This window comes from Megascapheus bottae, chromosome 3, assembly GCF_031878675.1.
Source record: "Megascapheus bottae isolate mThoBot1 chromosome 3, mThoBot2.hap1, whole genome shotgun sequence".
In the NCBI taxonomy this organism is placed as follows: domain Eukaryota; kingdom Metazoa; phylum Chordata; class Mammalia; order Rodentia; family Geomyidae; genus Megascapheus; species Megascapheus bottae.
The window spans coordinates 27,839,508-27,854,874 of record NC_143511.1 but is presented as its reverse complement, the minus strand read 5'-3'; the positions used below and the strand labels follow the sequence as shown (position 1 = coordinate 27,854,874).

Here is a 15,367-nt window from a genome sequence, read left to right as displayed (position 1 = left end):
CAGCTTAATTTTAATTATATTCTAAAACCTAAGTGCTAGTGATTGTTTATGGAGATTCCTTTCTTGAATACTTGTTTGTTAACATGACATTTGAAATATGATGTAAAAATCACTGTTAATAAATTCTTTAGTAAAAAAAGCAGAAGAATTTGGATAGAATGGAGCATGGAAAGTACTTAAATAATAGTTGAAAATTTCTCATTTTTAATTAATAAAATGTTAACATCTTCATGAGCTTTAACAAGCCTCAAGCAGTATGAATTGACTAAAATTGGCCACTTTAACATACTATCTAAGACTCATTACTAAAATGATGAAGGAATTATCAAGGGACTCAAGAATGTCACCACTATTCAGGAAGTAGTCATTCACTTTGTTACATGCAGGAAAGATACACCTATTTTATAAATTTAAGAATAGTGTATCATAGGTCTATCTGCTTGTGGGGACCTATTCAAAATAATTTAAATGTTCACTTTATAAGAAGAATGATGTTTCAATGGGAAAAATATGTATTCATGTAGGCATGAAATAAAATCTGTCTGTGATCTCATAGTTTTTGACCGTTTTATTGTACCATGTTTCCATTTTGTTTGTTCTTGGCAAGCAATAGGAAATCATTAAAAAGAACATAAAATTGGTCTGGAAGTTTGGCCTAGTGGTGGAGTGCTTGCCTAGCATGCACAAAGACCCGGGTTCGATTCCTCAGTACCAATATGCATATAAAAGTCCAGAAATGGTGATGTGGCTCAAGTGGTAGAGCTCTAGCCTTGAGAAAGCCCAAGGACAGTGCTCAGGCCCTGAGTTCAAGGCCCAGGACTAGCAAAAAAAAAAAATGAACATGAAATTTTCTTACTATGACATAGTATTTTCTCAACCAAGCCCTAAATTGATTGCTACTTAAATTTTTAAATTGGTATTAATATACTTTTTTGTGGGAAAAGCTCAAATGAGTGTAAATGTAATATACATATACAAAGATAATATATACCAATTACAGATGATAAATTATTCACAGAATTGCAAAGAACAAAATTGCTTATATTTTCTCTTTCTGTATAGTGAATTTTAAATAATTTCTTTTTCAATAAGAACCTCATTTATGCATGAGAGTGACTGAATTATTGGTATTAACTTTTCTTTCCTAATATTTGACAAAATATTATCCTACTAGATTTTCTATAGGCCTATCTAGGTATTTAAATTTTTTCTCATTCAAGTGATGTTTGGACAAAATGAAATTGAAGTGACTTTTTTTTTTTTAACCTGAAGTGCACCAAAGACAGCCTCCTATTTCTTTTTTATTCAGAGATTTTTATCAGAGGACTGTAGACTGGAATCTGCAATGGTTCTCAATATCTCAAAGTGGTAAGTGAGACCAATTAAGTCTTTTCTTACCAGTATTTATTAATTTTTTCATCTATACCTCTTAGCTGACATGTTTAAAATGGCAGTTCACATTATTTCAAAGTTTCTTTAATAACTGTTCATTGAGTTATTTTACAATCGGATAACTTTGTAGGTTAGTTGGTTTGATGTTCTCTATTTGTATCCTCAGGGCTTTGATTTGTTTGAGTTTGGGCATGAATCTAAGTATACTGAGAATCATTTTGAAGGCTTATTCTTATACTATATTGACATTTGCCTCATAGTTTTGGAGCTAAACACTCTAAGCCTTTTGAAAAACTTCTACTTGCTTATTCCAAAATGTAGAGATGCCTTTTGTTTTCTGTTTTATCTTACCAATTTAAGACTTACAGCCCACATGCATGAAGACATATTGCCCATATTGAGGAGGTGACTGGATACTAAAGTCATTTACAAGTTTTAAAGTTGGTATAGCTTACTGGTAGACAACCGGCCTAGGATGTGCAATACCCTTAAAATTAAAAAAAAAGAAAAATCAATCAAATGAAAGAAAATGGAAATACCTACATAGGAGAAAGGAAAGATGCTTTAAAGTTCTGAACCAGAGTTATAGTCAATCTTCCTCTGAGGTTTTTGTTGCAGTTGTCTAGTTGTATGTACATTCTTGAAAAACGTGTATTATCAGGCAGGATGCTTACCTGTCTTTACTTAGGAGGTGTGGAAGTTAGGAAGATCATGAGTTTGGCTTAAAGTTCACCTGACTACATTGTGAGACCCTGCCTGAAAATAACAAAAACAAAGTCAACCACATGAATATTTTTTACATGTGTTAAGAACATTTTGGTAATTACGAGTTGCTGAAGAACTGTAGGGTTGCAGATTGATTTTTGTATTGTCCAGATGAATGATCTTAACAAGGTAATTAAAATAAAAATATCTCATGAGTTGAATCCACAGATGAAGTACATTAGTTTATGTAACTTAATCCAAAGACATGGCTCCTCTGGGAGTGATCCAGCTGGTTAGTGACTTCCAGTCCTTTGCTTTTGTGTTTTGGTCCTGTGGATAGTTGTTTTTTGGTTTTTGTTTTTGAGCCAAATATTTATCATATTTCTACCTCAGAACTATTATATGTGGAATTGTATATTCTAGCTAAGGAGACAAAAATGAAGTTAATTTCTTCCGATTTCTTAGATCCTCAAATTGAAATCCTTTCCTTCTGGAAAGAGAAAAGTGGGAAGTGAATTTGATGGGAGCTGATTAATATTCATGCATATGTCTCCATTCTTAGTATCCATTTATGCTTGGCTTTACCTATAGTTTATATTTTCACATGCCTCACATGTGTCAAGGAACAATTCCTCCCCTCCTCTGCCCTTAGTAGATAAAGCACTCTCATTTTCCCTTTGCTGGAAATATATATAGCTTGCTATTATTCTTTGTCAGGTTTCCTTTTTGTTTATATGTAATGCATAAAATTTCATTAAAAAGTGAATCATTATAAAGTATATTATATTTTCTACCAAAGAAGAATTTTTTTTTGGCTTTTTATAATTTTTTTATTGTAATTAGTAAAAGGGTTACATGATATTTGCCAGATAGAAGGTGCATTAATTCACATACATTGATACCCTTTCACATGTCTTGGTACCCATTTCCCTCCCTCCCCACACCCCCCACCCGTCTTGGTTTTCCCCCCTTCCCTATCAAATTTCAAATATCCAAATACAAATAAATTCAATATATCAGATAACAAAGTGAGATACTATACCAATATGAGATAACCAAGGGACAGCAAAGGAGATGAGAGACAACATAGTACATTAAGGACAACAATCATTCATTATATGGCTTTTGTTTCACTATCCTGGAGGTCCTTTCAATTAGCTTCACATTATATGTCCTTATGTATCAAGATTTTGCTCTATTGCAAATCTCTGCTAGTAGAGTCCAAGGTTTCTACTGATTATGACGAATGAGGGAAACCATTGAGCCTAAGTTCCTTTGAGTCTGGCTTACTTCACTTAATATGATTTTTTCTAAGTCTTTCCATTTCCTAACAAATGGGGCGATGTCATTCTTTCTGACAGCAGCATAGAATTCCATTGTGTACAAATACCACAACTTGTTGATCCACTCATCAACTGAGGGACATCTAGGTTGGTTCCATACCTTTGCTATGGTGAATAGTGCTGCAATGAACATTATTGTGCTAGTGGGTTTAGTATGTCCTTGTTTCTGGGTGGTTGGGTAAATGCCAAGTAGTGGAATTGCTGGGTCATAGGGGAGTTCTATGTTTAGCCTTTTGAGGCACTGCCACACTGCTTTCCATAGTGGTTGAATGAGTTTGCACTCCCACCAACAGTGTAGTAGTGATCCCTCCTGGCCACATCCCCTCCAGCATCTGTTGTCATTCGTTTTCCTGATCCTGGCCATTCTAGCTGTAGTGAGGTGGAATCTTAGAGTTGTTTTGATTTGCATTTCTTTTATGACCAGAGATGTGGAGCATTTCTTCATGTGTCTATAGGCCATTTTTGTTTCTTCTTCAGAGAAGACTCTCTTTAAGTCTTTGGCCCATTTTTTAATGGGATGGTTGTTACTTTGGAGGTTAGTTTTGGAGTGATTCAATTTTTTGAGTTGTTGATATATTTTAGATATGAGGCCTTTGTCCGTTGTTTGGTTGGTGAAGATCTTCTCCCACTCTGTAGGCTTCCTAATTAATTTATTAGCTATATCCTTTGCCATACAAAAGCTCCGCAGTTTAATGCAGTCCCACTTATCCAGCCTTTCTCTGATTTGTTGTGATTCTTGGTCCTTATTAAGAAAGTTTCGACCTGTGCCAAGGAGGCCTAGTGTATCTCCTATTCCTTCCTGTAGAGTTTTCAGTGTGTCAGCTTTTACCTCCAGGTCTTTGATCCATTTGGAGTTAATTCTAGTGCAAGGTGACAAAGAAGGATCCAGCTTTAGTTTTCTGCAGGTGCTTAACCAGTTCTGCCAGCACAACTTGTTGAAGAGGCTGTCTTTCTTCCATTCTATTTTTTTGGCTCCCTTGTCAAAGATTAGGTGGCCATAGGTCTGTGGTTTAATATCTGGGTCCTCAGTTCTATTCCATTGGTCTTCAGGCCTGTTCCTGTGCCAGTACCAAGCTGTTTTGAGGATTATAGCTCTGTAATAGAGTCTAAAGTTTGGAATTGAAATTCCTCCAGCGCTGTTCTTTCTGCTAAGAATTTTTTTGCTATACGGGGTCTTTTATTATTCCATATGAAATTTTGGATTGCCTCTTCTATTTCTTTAAAGAATGACATTGGGATGTTGATGGGTATTGCATTGAATTTGTAGATAGCTCTTGGCAAGATTGTCATTTTCACAATGTTGATTCTTCCAATCCAGGAGCATGGGAGGTTTTTCCATTTCCTTAGTTCTGCTTTAATTTCCTTTTTTAGGGTTTTAAAGTTTTCGTCAAAAAGGTCCTTTACATTCTTAGTTAAGCTAATTCCTAGGTACTTTATTTTCTTTGAGGCTATTGTGAAAGGAGTAAGAAGAATTTTCTTATTAGGTAGGCCATACCAAATGAGAGCTCTGGCTTGGATTTCTTAGTTACAAACAAAACACTTGCTTTTAATTATTTTTATTGTATTTTATTGTCAGGGTAATGTATAGAGGAGTTATAGTTACATTCATCAGGTAGTGGGTACATTACTTCTTGAATATGGATACTCCTGTTCATGTTTTTGTCCCCTTTTCTCGCCCTCCATATCCTCGTAATCATCTTGTTTTCCACCTTCCCTTCCCTATTTCAAATAAATAAAAAATATATACAATATACCAGGTAGCAAAGTCAGATATAGTAACAATATAATATAAACCATAAGGGGAAGAAAAGAGAAAACAAATAAGTTCACATAGTACTTTAAGAACAATAGTCACAAAGATAAAGCCATACCATCCTGAATGCACCTCATGTTTTGAACCTCACAGTATAGAGTACATGTTATTTTAAAATATTTAAAGCAGTGAGTGTTAAAAATTTGTATTCCTACAACTGACACAGTAATCAAAATGTAAAAATTTTGGTACTTCCCAAAGCTATCTTGTATCTTTACCCAGTTCATGCCCATCTCTGATTCCAAGCCACAGGAAAAACAGCCATTTTCTGTTTCTGCAGATTACATGAATAGAGTCATACATTATTGCATATATATCATACAAATGTGTGTGTATGTATTTTTTGAGGGGGCCAGCCTTTGGGCTTGAGCTCAGAACTTTGATGCTGTCTCTGAACTTTTGCTCAAGGCTAGTGCTCTAACACTTGAGCCACAGCAACACTTAGGGCTCTCTCTGGTAGTTTATGGGACATACAATCTTATGGAATTTCCTTCTCAGGCAGGTTTCTAACTCTAGTATTTAGATCTCTTCTTTCTGAGTAGCTGGGATTATGAGTATGAGCTACCTGTGCCATCAGTGTAGGCATATCTCATAGATAATATGGACATGGTTCCTAACCATCTCAATAGAGCAAATAGTAAAAAAAATTAAATATTCCATGAGGTTTATGGTTTACCAGTGCATACAAAAATTATGTTTTTACTATAGTCTATTAAGTATACAATAGTGTATTATCTTAAAAAGCAATATAAACGCCTTACCTGAAAAGTAACTTTCTTGCTAAAAAATTTCTGAAAGTCATCTGAAGTATGAATAAAATAGTGAGTATAGTTTTTTTTGATGCAGGATTTTTACAAATCTCCAATGTTCTAAAGCATGTGCAAAAGCACATAAGTCACAATATAATAAAACAAGGTGTGTTTTTATACTCCTTTGTGTCTGGCCTCTTTTGTTTAGCATTTGGTTTGATATATGAAGTTATTATTGTGTTGTTGTTGAGTATCCCTTTTTATGCACTCACTGCAATGTGTAGTAGCCTATTTCATTTTTCCTGTTTTTACCTATAAAAGAGACACATTTTCAGACAAATATTTTTTCTTAAATTTCTGATGTGAATCTTATTTCATCCTTTCCTAGAAGTAGAATTGCTGGCTCTTAGGTTTACCATGCATTTAACTTCAGAAGCAACTTAGCAAATGTTTTCTGTACTCATACCATTTCTCATTCTCAATATTAGTATGTAGAGATTATTCTTCTCTATCTGCTCATTCTTTTAAAATTTTAGCAAATGTCTACATAGTGTTGATTTTAGAAAAGCAGTCTATAGTCATTTAAAGCCCCTATTTAGTCTATAACAGTTTTACAATAAGGGAGTCATTTCTGCTATCTTTAACACAAGAGTTACCAGTGTTCTTATAAATCGTTTTTTTTTTCTGGCATATTACTTTTGTGTAATTTTTAAGTATAGTTCTGTTGTGACAGTCTTTTGAAGTATATCATACAGAAATCATGCTTCTGAAATATGTTTCTCCTTATGAAGACATTCCTTTTTATAAAATCTCCTGACCTTTAACATGTCTTACTTATAGCAAGTATCTTAGGCATAGCAGTCACTGCTTCCTTTTCCTTCAATATACATTTCTTATCTTCATTCCACAATATGTATTATTTGTCTTCTAAGCAAGCATTCCTTGGTCATAAGTGTGAAGTAATAAATCTGAGTTATAGTTGTATTTTTTTTTCTGCCAGTCCTGGCTTGAGCTTAGAACCTGAGCACTGTCTTTGGGTTTTCTCAAGGCTACAACTCTACCACTTGAGTCACAGAGCCACTTCTGGCTTTTTTCTATGTATGTGGTACTGAGAAATCGAACCCTGGTCTTTGTGAATGCTAGGCAAGTACTCAACCACTAGGCCAAATGCCTGGCCCCAAATCTGATTTATAGTGAAGTTTTCTTTTTTGTTATTTTTCTCAGTCATGGGGCTTGAACTGTGTGCCTGGATGTTGTCCCTGAGCTCTTCAGCTCAAGGCTGCCACCCTACCTCTTAAGCCACAATGCCACTTCCTAGTTGTTTTCTTAATCACATAATAAATAATTCATTTTGTTCAATTAGATCTGAAAAATATTGAGATTTTTTTTCTGGCTACATAAATGGTAAAAATGCTTCTGAGAAGTTTGTCCTTTTTATTCTTAACAATTAAACTTAGAACCCTGAAGGATGCTCAGTTTCTTACTATGGTAGGGTGCAGTAGCCAAAATTCTTCTATTAAATTCAGGTCATACCTTCTTCCTTAGTAAATACACAAACACGTACACTGTAATTACAAACACACTGTTTCAGGTTATTTCAAGATTATTTCAGTAATTCAGTGAAGACAGTGTTGATTCTATAATCAGTTCTGCTAGGCTAAACAAGAGCAGGTTCTCTCCCAGGCAGGGGACTGCTTTACCATATTGTGCCAGGATGGTTTAGCTACAGATTTACCAGGGCAAGTCCTCAGGGTTGAGTGCTGTCCCCAGTGTCCTATCTTACTGAGTTTTTAAGAGATGATTCTTCCCTCATAAGTGCCTTTTTATTTCTAAAGAACAAATCAGGTTTGTGTATATAAAAACTACTTTTAAAATAGTCTTTGGGGACTGGGAGTTTGGCCTCGTGGTAGAATGCTTGCCTAGCATGCACCAAGATGGGTTCGATTCCTCAGTACCACATACATTAAAAAAAAAAAAAAAGCCGGAAGTGGTGCTGAAGCTCAAGTGGTAGAGCGTTAGCCTTGAGAAAGTCCAAGGACTTTCATTATTTATTACCTACTTTTTGTTTTGTTTTTGGTCCTTGTATTGAAGTTTTGATTCAAGACCTGGGCCCTGTCCCTTAGCTTTTCTGATCAAGGCTTATGCTCTATCAGTTGGGGTTTTGGTGGTTAATTTGAGAAGAAATGTCTCATGGACTTTGCTGCCCAGGTATACTTTGAACCACAAGCCTCATATCTCTACCTCCTGAGTAGCTTAAATAAAAAGTTTGAGCCACCAGATTCCAGGTAACCTTACTTTTGGATGGTGTATATCAGAAATAGTTACCTCTGTGATTTCCTCAAATTTTATGACTCCTACTTTCTGATGCCACAGAGCTGCATAGATGAGAAGGAACTCTATATTTGCAAGTTTCAGGAGTGTCTTTGAATCTAACATATTTAACTAGACAAAATAGCTTCTTATTTCTTACAGGTTATATAGAGAGAACTTGGAAACTGGTTGGCACGTTTGGAAGAATATAGTGATTTTTAGAAACAATTAGTGATTTTGATAAAGACACTCCCTGTTATCTGTTAACAGCATAGTATAGCAGAACAGTGGAAAAACTGAGATCTTCAGCTAGTTTTGAGACAAATAGTAGTTTCTTCTCACTTGCTTGTCATGTGAGTCAAATCTCAGCCTTTCTCAGTTGTGTTATCTGCAAAATAAAATTAATGCAAGTGCGCTATTACTATTAAAGACCTAAATAAAACAGTTTATGGGAAGAGTCCTTCATAAATGACAAAAATCCAGATAAATAGTTGGTGGTGCTGACATCAGACAATCTAAACCACCTTGGCTTTCTGATTTTGCTCAGTTGATGTTTCCACATTTTTGCTGTTCTTTCAGTAGGCATTAAGCTATGTTAAGCAGTGAATGTCCTATTGGAATTCAAACTATATTTGAGTGTTATTCTTGCATTGATCCTTTATTGAGTGGTACAAACTGTTGGTACACATAGTTCATTGCAAACACATTAGACATGGGCAGCCTATATAATGAGAACTTTAATCTTCTCCTGCATGACAGAAGGATGAATGGAAGCTGGTAGGCAGCATGTAGGTCTCCACATGCTGTATGCCTTTTCTTTCTTAACTCTCTTGTTGCTTTTATATTCCACAATGACAAATGTTCTTACATGGTCGAGAGAAGAGTAGGTTATGAAGTGGCAACAAAGATGGTTTGACAAGTTCAAAAGTTATGGGTAAATTTTAATTTAAATACAGGTAAATAGTTCCATAGTTGGTACTCTATGCCATGTGAAGACTAGTCAGGTTATTTGATGTTTTCTTCCCATATTGAGTGACACAAACGTTTATTCAGCTAAGAGAGTTTTCTCTGAGTTCAGTGTCAAAAGAGAGAATATAGGGTGAGAGTTTGTGCTATCATGCACAAAGACCTGGTTCAATTCCTCAGTACCACATACATAGAAAAAGCCTGAAGTGCTGCTGTGGCTCAAGTGGTGGAGCTCTAGTCGAGAAAGCCCAAGAAGAGTGATTAGGCCCTGAGTTCAAATTCTAGGACTGGCAGAGAGAGAGGAGAGAAAGAGAGAGAGAGAGAGAGAGAGGGAGGGAGGGAGGGAGGGAGGGAGGGAGGGAGGGAGGGAGATTTAATAAGATACAATTGTTTTATCTCATTCTATCAAAAATATGACCTATGATTTTTTTTAAAGAAAAGGCAAAAAAGCTTGTTCTTTTGCTATTTTGAAATTTAAAAGTACTTTGTCAATTTTACATTTGATAGAGCAGCATCCATTTTTGTGTTTTTCATAATGTATTCAGTGTGTTGGAAGCGTTGAAGTTATATCAGATGAAAAATGAAATGTGTTCTATATTTATTTTACTGTTTTCCAAACCAAACGGAAATTACTCCAGTAATGTATTTCTTAATGCTGCTTCTCATCCATCTGAAAACCGATTTGGAAATAAATGTTTTGTTTCAGAAGATATAATATTTAAATTCATAATTCTGGTTGAATGGAGCACATAATAACAAATAGGTGAAAGCAGCAGGATGGCATTAAAATATTACTGGTGTATCATTGGAAACTTATAGTTATTAATTTTGTTGGTTGATCTGAAAACATTCCATGTAATACAGAAATTTTCATTGGATCATTATTTCATTCTGTGAATAGAAATTTCTTCAGTTTGCTTTGACTTTGAATTCCAACTAAAATAACTACCAAGGATTTTTTTTTCTTTGTGTCATAAGACTTGGAAACAATCACCCACTTTTCTGTGGTATTATCCTATTTTAATTCATTTCATCTAAAAACTCAAGTAGAATCTTGGCTACTAAAGCTTCAAGTAACTATAACACAACATTATATAATAAAAGTTGTTATTAGTTGAACTCTTAGTGTATATCAGGCACAATTGTAAGCCCACAAAAGGCAGGTACTAATTTATTCTTTGTGATTGCTGTGGGTTGTTGGAAGTATGTACTCTTACATACTATATGAAATAAGATATATGGTATATTTTATAATCATAAAATATAAGCTGTATAATATATAAATATTATGACTATCAATTACTACAAATATGTATAGTATATTTATATGTAAAACATTATTTATACACGTATAGACTTTTTAGGTTGGTCCAAAAATATATCACTTATTTTACATAAGTTGCTCTCCCTTATTTTGTTTTGTTTTGTTTTTTTTGCCAGTCCTGGGCCTGGGCACTGTCCTTGGGCTTTCTCAAGGCTAGAGCTTGACCACTTGAGCCATTTCTGGCTTTTTTCTATGTATATGGTACTGAGGAATCGAACCAGGTCTTCGTGCATGCTAGGCAAGCACTCTACCACTAAGCTAAACTCCTGGCCTCTCTTTCTTTTTTGCTTATAGTTTTTAGTCTTGTTTTAGAGTTTATTAATTATTTTGACACTGGGAAAACTAAGGTCATAATAGTGAGTAGCTGACTTACCCAATATCTTGCCTACTAGATCAGGTAAAGCCAGAATATGCATTCAGGGAATGAAAATAGAAAATGTAGCATTGCTGACCATTTGTGTTATGTATTTTGAAGTTCTGATAAGTGCATAAACATTTAAGATCACTGTGTTTTCTTAAAGTAAATCATTTGGCATTATAGGATGACTTTTTATTTCTAATACATTTTTTTACTTTCCAAATATACTTTGATATTATATATATATTCTGTCATTTTACATTTAATCTACCCATGCCATTTACAGTGAGTTACAAGCAAAATTTTGTTCAGAATTGTTTTTTTCTTTCATTTAGCAATTCTTGCATTTTAATTTGTATTTTCAAATTATATTTTATGTGTTTATTGATATGATTGAGTTGAAATCTAATGTATTGCCATTTGATTTGTCTTATTCTTTGATTTCATTTTTCTCTTATTTCATTCCACTTAACTGAGTACTGTTTATGATTCTGTTTTCCAGTCTTTATTGGCTTATTGTCCTTACTGTTGTATTTTAATTTTATTTTTTAGCAGTTAACATGTGGTTTTCAATATGGTTCTTTAACTTTTCATAACTTAAACAACCTTCACATTATATGCACTTTTGTTTAATATAAAAAAAACATGATTGTGAACAATAGTTGGATGGAGCACCACAATAGAATCATATGTGTATGTGTATTAACTCACACACATGTATGTATTATACATGTATATCTGTATATATATGTACATATATCAGCTTAGATTAAAGAGATGGGTAATTGTCAGAAACAGATTCAACATAGCATAAGAAATACGGGTCTTGAAGTCAGCTTTTAAAACATTAAAATTTTACAACTCTCACTTGCTAAATATGTGAGCTTAAGCAAGTTATTTCACCACTCACATTTTCACATCTGGACCTCTGAAAAGTTCTTGTCCTATGCTTATGTAGCATTTGCTTTCTCTCCTGAATGTCAACATGAAATGGGTAGTACTTATAAACTGCCTTGTTAAATTAAAATAGAATACTATGAGCTACCTGGTTACATTGTTTGACAGATTGTAGAACTTCAAATGCTTAGCATTTAAGAATTAAGGAAGTTATTTCCTCAACCCCAAAGAAGTTGTGTTATTTTACTTGAATTGTAAATTATCTCTCCCAACTATAATCAGTGCTTTATACCTTAGGACATTTTGTGCATGCTTCCAGGAAGAAATCATAAACATAGATGAGATTACTTTGAATATGGCAGTTAATTCAAATACGTTCCGAATTTAGGAAGATAAATGCAGTGAATAAAAACTTCAGGTAGATTAGCGACTGAAATATTCAGGGAGCTGAAAATAATCACAATGTACAGATCAAAGGTGAAGATTCAAATTGTTAATAATACAGAGTGGAATGGTCTAGAACTTAAAGGAGACAGGCAAGGAAATTTCTTAATTCTTTTCGCATCTTGTGAGAATTGCTATCATCAGTGAGTAAATGCTTTATTCCTAGTGGATTTATATCCTATCTTCAATAGAGTAGAAACTGTTAACTCTGCCAATTGAAAAACTAGTGGTAGATAATGCAGTGTATTCTTTTCATAGAATAGCAAGTCTTTGTGATGTTTGTAGTAAAGTACAACAAAAGAGTAGTTTATGGTATTTTTATGGTGTTTATGGTATTTCTTGTTGGCTTTTATAAGAGCCTCATTGTAGTAATTTTAAGATTTCCATAATGTTCCATTATATTAAAATTTTCAAATATGATCACTAGTTTTTTTCTACTAACTATGAAATATAAGAGACATAAAACATTGTAAAAATAAAGTAGGCTGAAGCCGGGCGTGGTGGCTCAAGCCTGTAATCCTAGCTACTCAGGAGGCTGAGATCTGAGGATCAGGTTTCAAGTTAAAGAACCTGAGACTCTTATCTCCAATTAACCTCTAGAAAATGAGAAGTGGGGCTTGGCCCAAGGGTAGGGTCATAGCCTTGAGCTGAAGAGCTCGAGGAGAGTGCCCAGGCTGAGATCAAGCCCCATGACCCACAATAGTAATAATAATAATAATAATAAATAGTAGGCTGGACAATAACAAGAACATATATTTAACAGTTAGGTGTCATTCCAGGTGTGCCCTTGTGTTGTTTTTTACTAGGTGGGATACTTTCAGAGAACAGTTGATCTTTCCGAAGCTCAATGTTCATTTCAGTAAAGTAGGCAAGAACACCCTTTTTTATATGGTTGTAGGAATTAATGTATTTCAGTGCCATGTATGTGGTAGGTACTCAGTAAATGGTAGCTTTTATTTTATTATTAATTGGCTGTACTGAAGGTTGAACTCAGGGCCTTATGATTGCTATGTGTTTGTGCCTTTATTTGAATCATTCTTCCATTCTTCTTTTTCTATTTGTTATTTTTATTTTTATGTGACAAAGGAAGTGAATGTGGTGGAAGGCAAACGTAGTTTCTTGCAGGAATCTTTTAACTGCCAGTGACAGCCTTACCCATTTTTCAAATCATGTAGCTAGAGTGTACTATTTCTAAAACTTATGTATTACTTAGAAATCTTCATTCCAGATCACACTATCGTGCAAAAATGCATGAAAGGTTTTCATTTGAAGCCTTACTCACAGTTGCCAAGAGAACTGCTACTCCACAGAATGCAGCTTACATTTGTTCTAATTTGTCTTGACTGAGAAAAACGTTAAAGCATTGAACTGTTAGGTTAAATCACACATTGAGAAAGTATTTTCTCCTTGTTTTCAAAGCAAGAAGAAAGAAAAATAGGGATGAATTCTTCAAAGAAGTTTTGTTAAGTCAAATTGAAGCATTTTAAGCAACTTACACAAATTGTAAACTATAACAGACATTTCTAAATTATTAAACTTCTGTACTAACGTAATTTATATATTCTTTTTTTTTTTTTTTTTTTGCCAGTCCGGGGCTTGAGCTCAGGGCCTGACCACTGTCCTTGGACTTTCTCAAGGCTAGAGCTCTACCACTTGAGCCTCAGCACCACTTCCGGCTTTTTTTCTATATGTGGTACCAAGGAATCGAACCCAGGTCTTCATGCATGCTAGGCAAGCACTTTAACCACTAGGCCAAACTCCCGGCCCCCCTAATTTATATATTCTTGAGAAGGAACACAAATCATCTCAATTATGAATTAATTATGTGGAGTCTTAGTAATAAGATTGCAGAATTTGTTAGGTAAAATTGAGTATACACTTACAGAGTTTTGCATTCAATTTTTGTATTACAGAGTTGAAACTAACATTTAGATGTTATAAAATAATTGTATCTTGTGGAAGTTTCTGTGTACTTTCCAAGTAAAGGCTTATCTGTTTGTTTTGCTTTATTCCTCATTTATTGAAGGAAAACAATCTATTAAAAGCTTATACTTTAAGAACATAGAAATGTAATTTTTAAAATAATCATTATAAAACACATTATAACCCTTAAATTCTGCTATTACTATTTTTAATTCAACTTCCTTTAAATGATACTACATATATTTTGGTATATGTGGTAACAAATAAGTTGGAAGAAAAGTGAATTTGTCAGAATTTTCAACATTAATAAAATTAAGACACACATAGTTCCTCTGTTTCAAAGGAAACTTCGTAGGGAAGTTCAGAACATATAATCTACACTGCGTGCATTAAAAAAGAAAACCATGCAAAACAAGTAGGTGATAAAGCATCTGCTGAACCACATTACACCTTCTAAAGCCACTCCTAGGATTTACAGGTTTCACTGTCTTACGTGAATTACCAGTAACAGCTTCAGATAGATTAGCTATATTCTTTGGATATTTATTTTATGATCTTTTACTGACAGCATTACAATGGAAAAATGATAATCCTTATAACTCTGTCATGAAGGAAATACTAAAGAATTTCTCATACAAATTATAAAATTTATATATAGTATAACATAGCATTGTATGTATATATACTATATGTATGTGTATATATACTTACATACAACCTACAGTTGCCTGGCAGTCATGTGGTTATGTGTGTATGTGTGTGTGTTTGTTTCTTTTTGCCAGTTCTGGGGTTTGAACCAAGGGCCTAGACACTGTCTCTGTGATTCTTTTACTCAAGGCTAGTACTCTACCACTTGGGCCATAGCTCCACTTCTGATTTTTGTTTTTTTTTCTGTGTATGAGGTACGGAGGAATTGAATCCAGCACTTCATGGATGCTAAGCAAGTACTCTACCATTATGCAACATTCCCAGACGCTGAAGTCATATTGAGCAAAAATTCTTCAGTTCCTAATGATAGGATAAAAGTTCTTTATGAGGATTCAAAGAATCATGGTATACACCATAACACACAAAAGTACCTTAAAGGATTTGTCTGCCCTTAGGGACTGTGAGACTACATTTCTCTAAACATAGCTACATCAA

At 34.2% G+C, this 15,367-nt stretch overlaps 1 protein-coding gene across 9 annotated transcripts in view; it reads left to right on the top strand.

The window, feature by feature from the left end:
* The window catches only part of Rfx3 (regulatory factor X3), a 246,510-nt gene that overhangs the window by 89,127 nt on the left and 142,016 nt on the right, over positions 1-15,367 (top strand). For 2 of the 9 annotated variants that reach the window (XM_090329714.1, XM_090329713.1), the window contains exon 2: positions 1,310-1,368. The exons of the other annotated variants lie outside the window; for them this stretch is intronic. The gene's annotated coding sequence lies outside the window, so the exon portion shown is untranslated. The remainder of the gene's footprint in view (positions 1-1,309; positions 1,369-15,367) is intronic. 9 annotated transcript variants of the gene reach the window in all.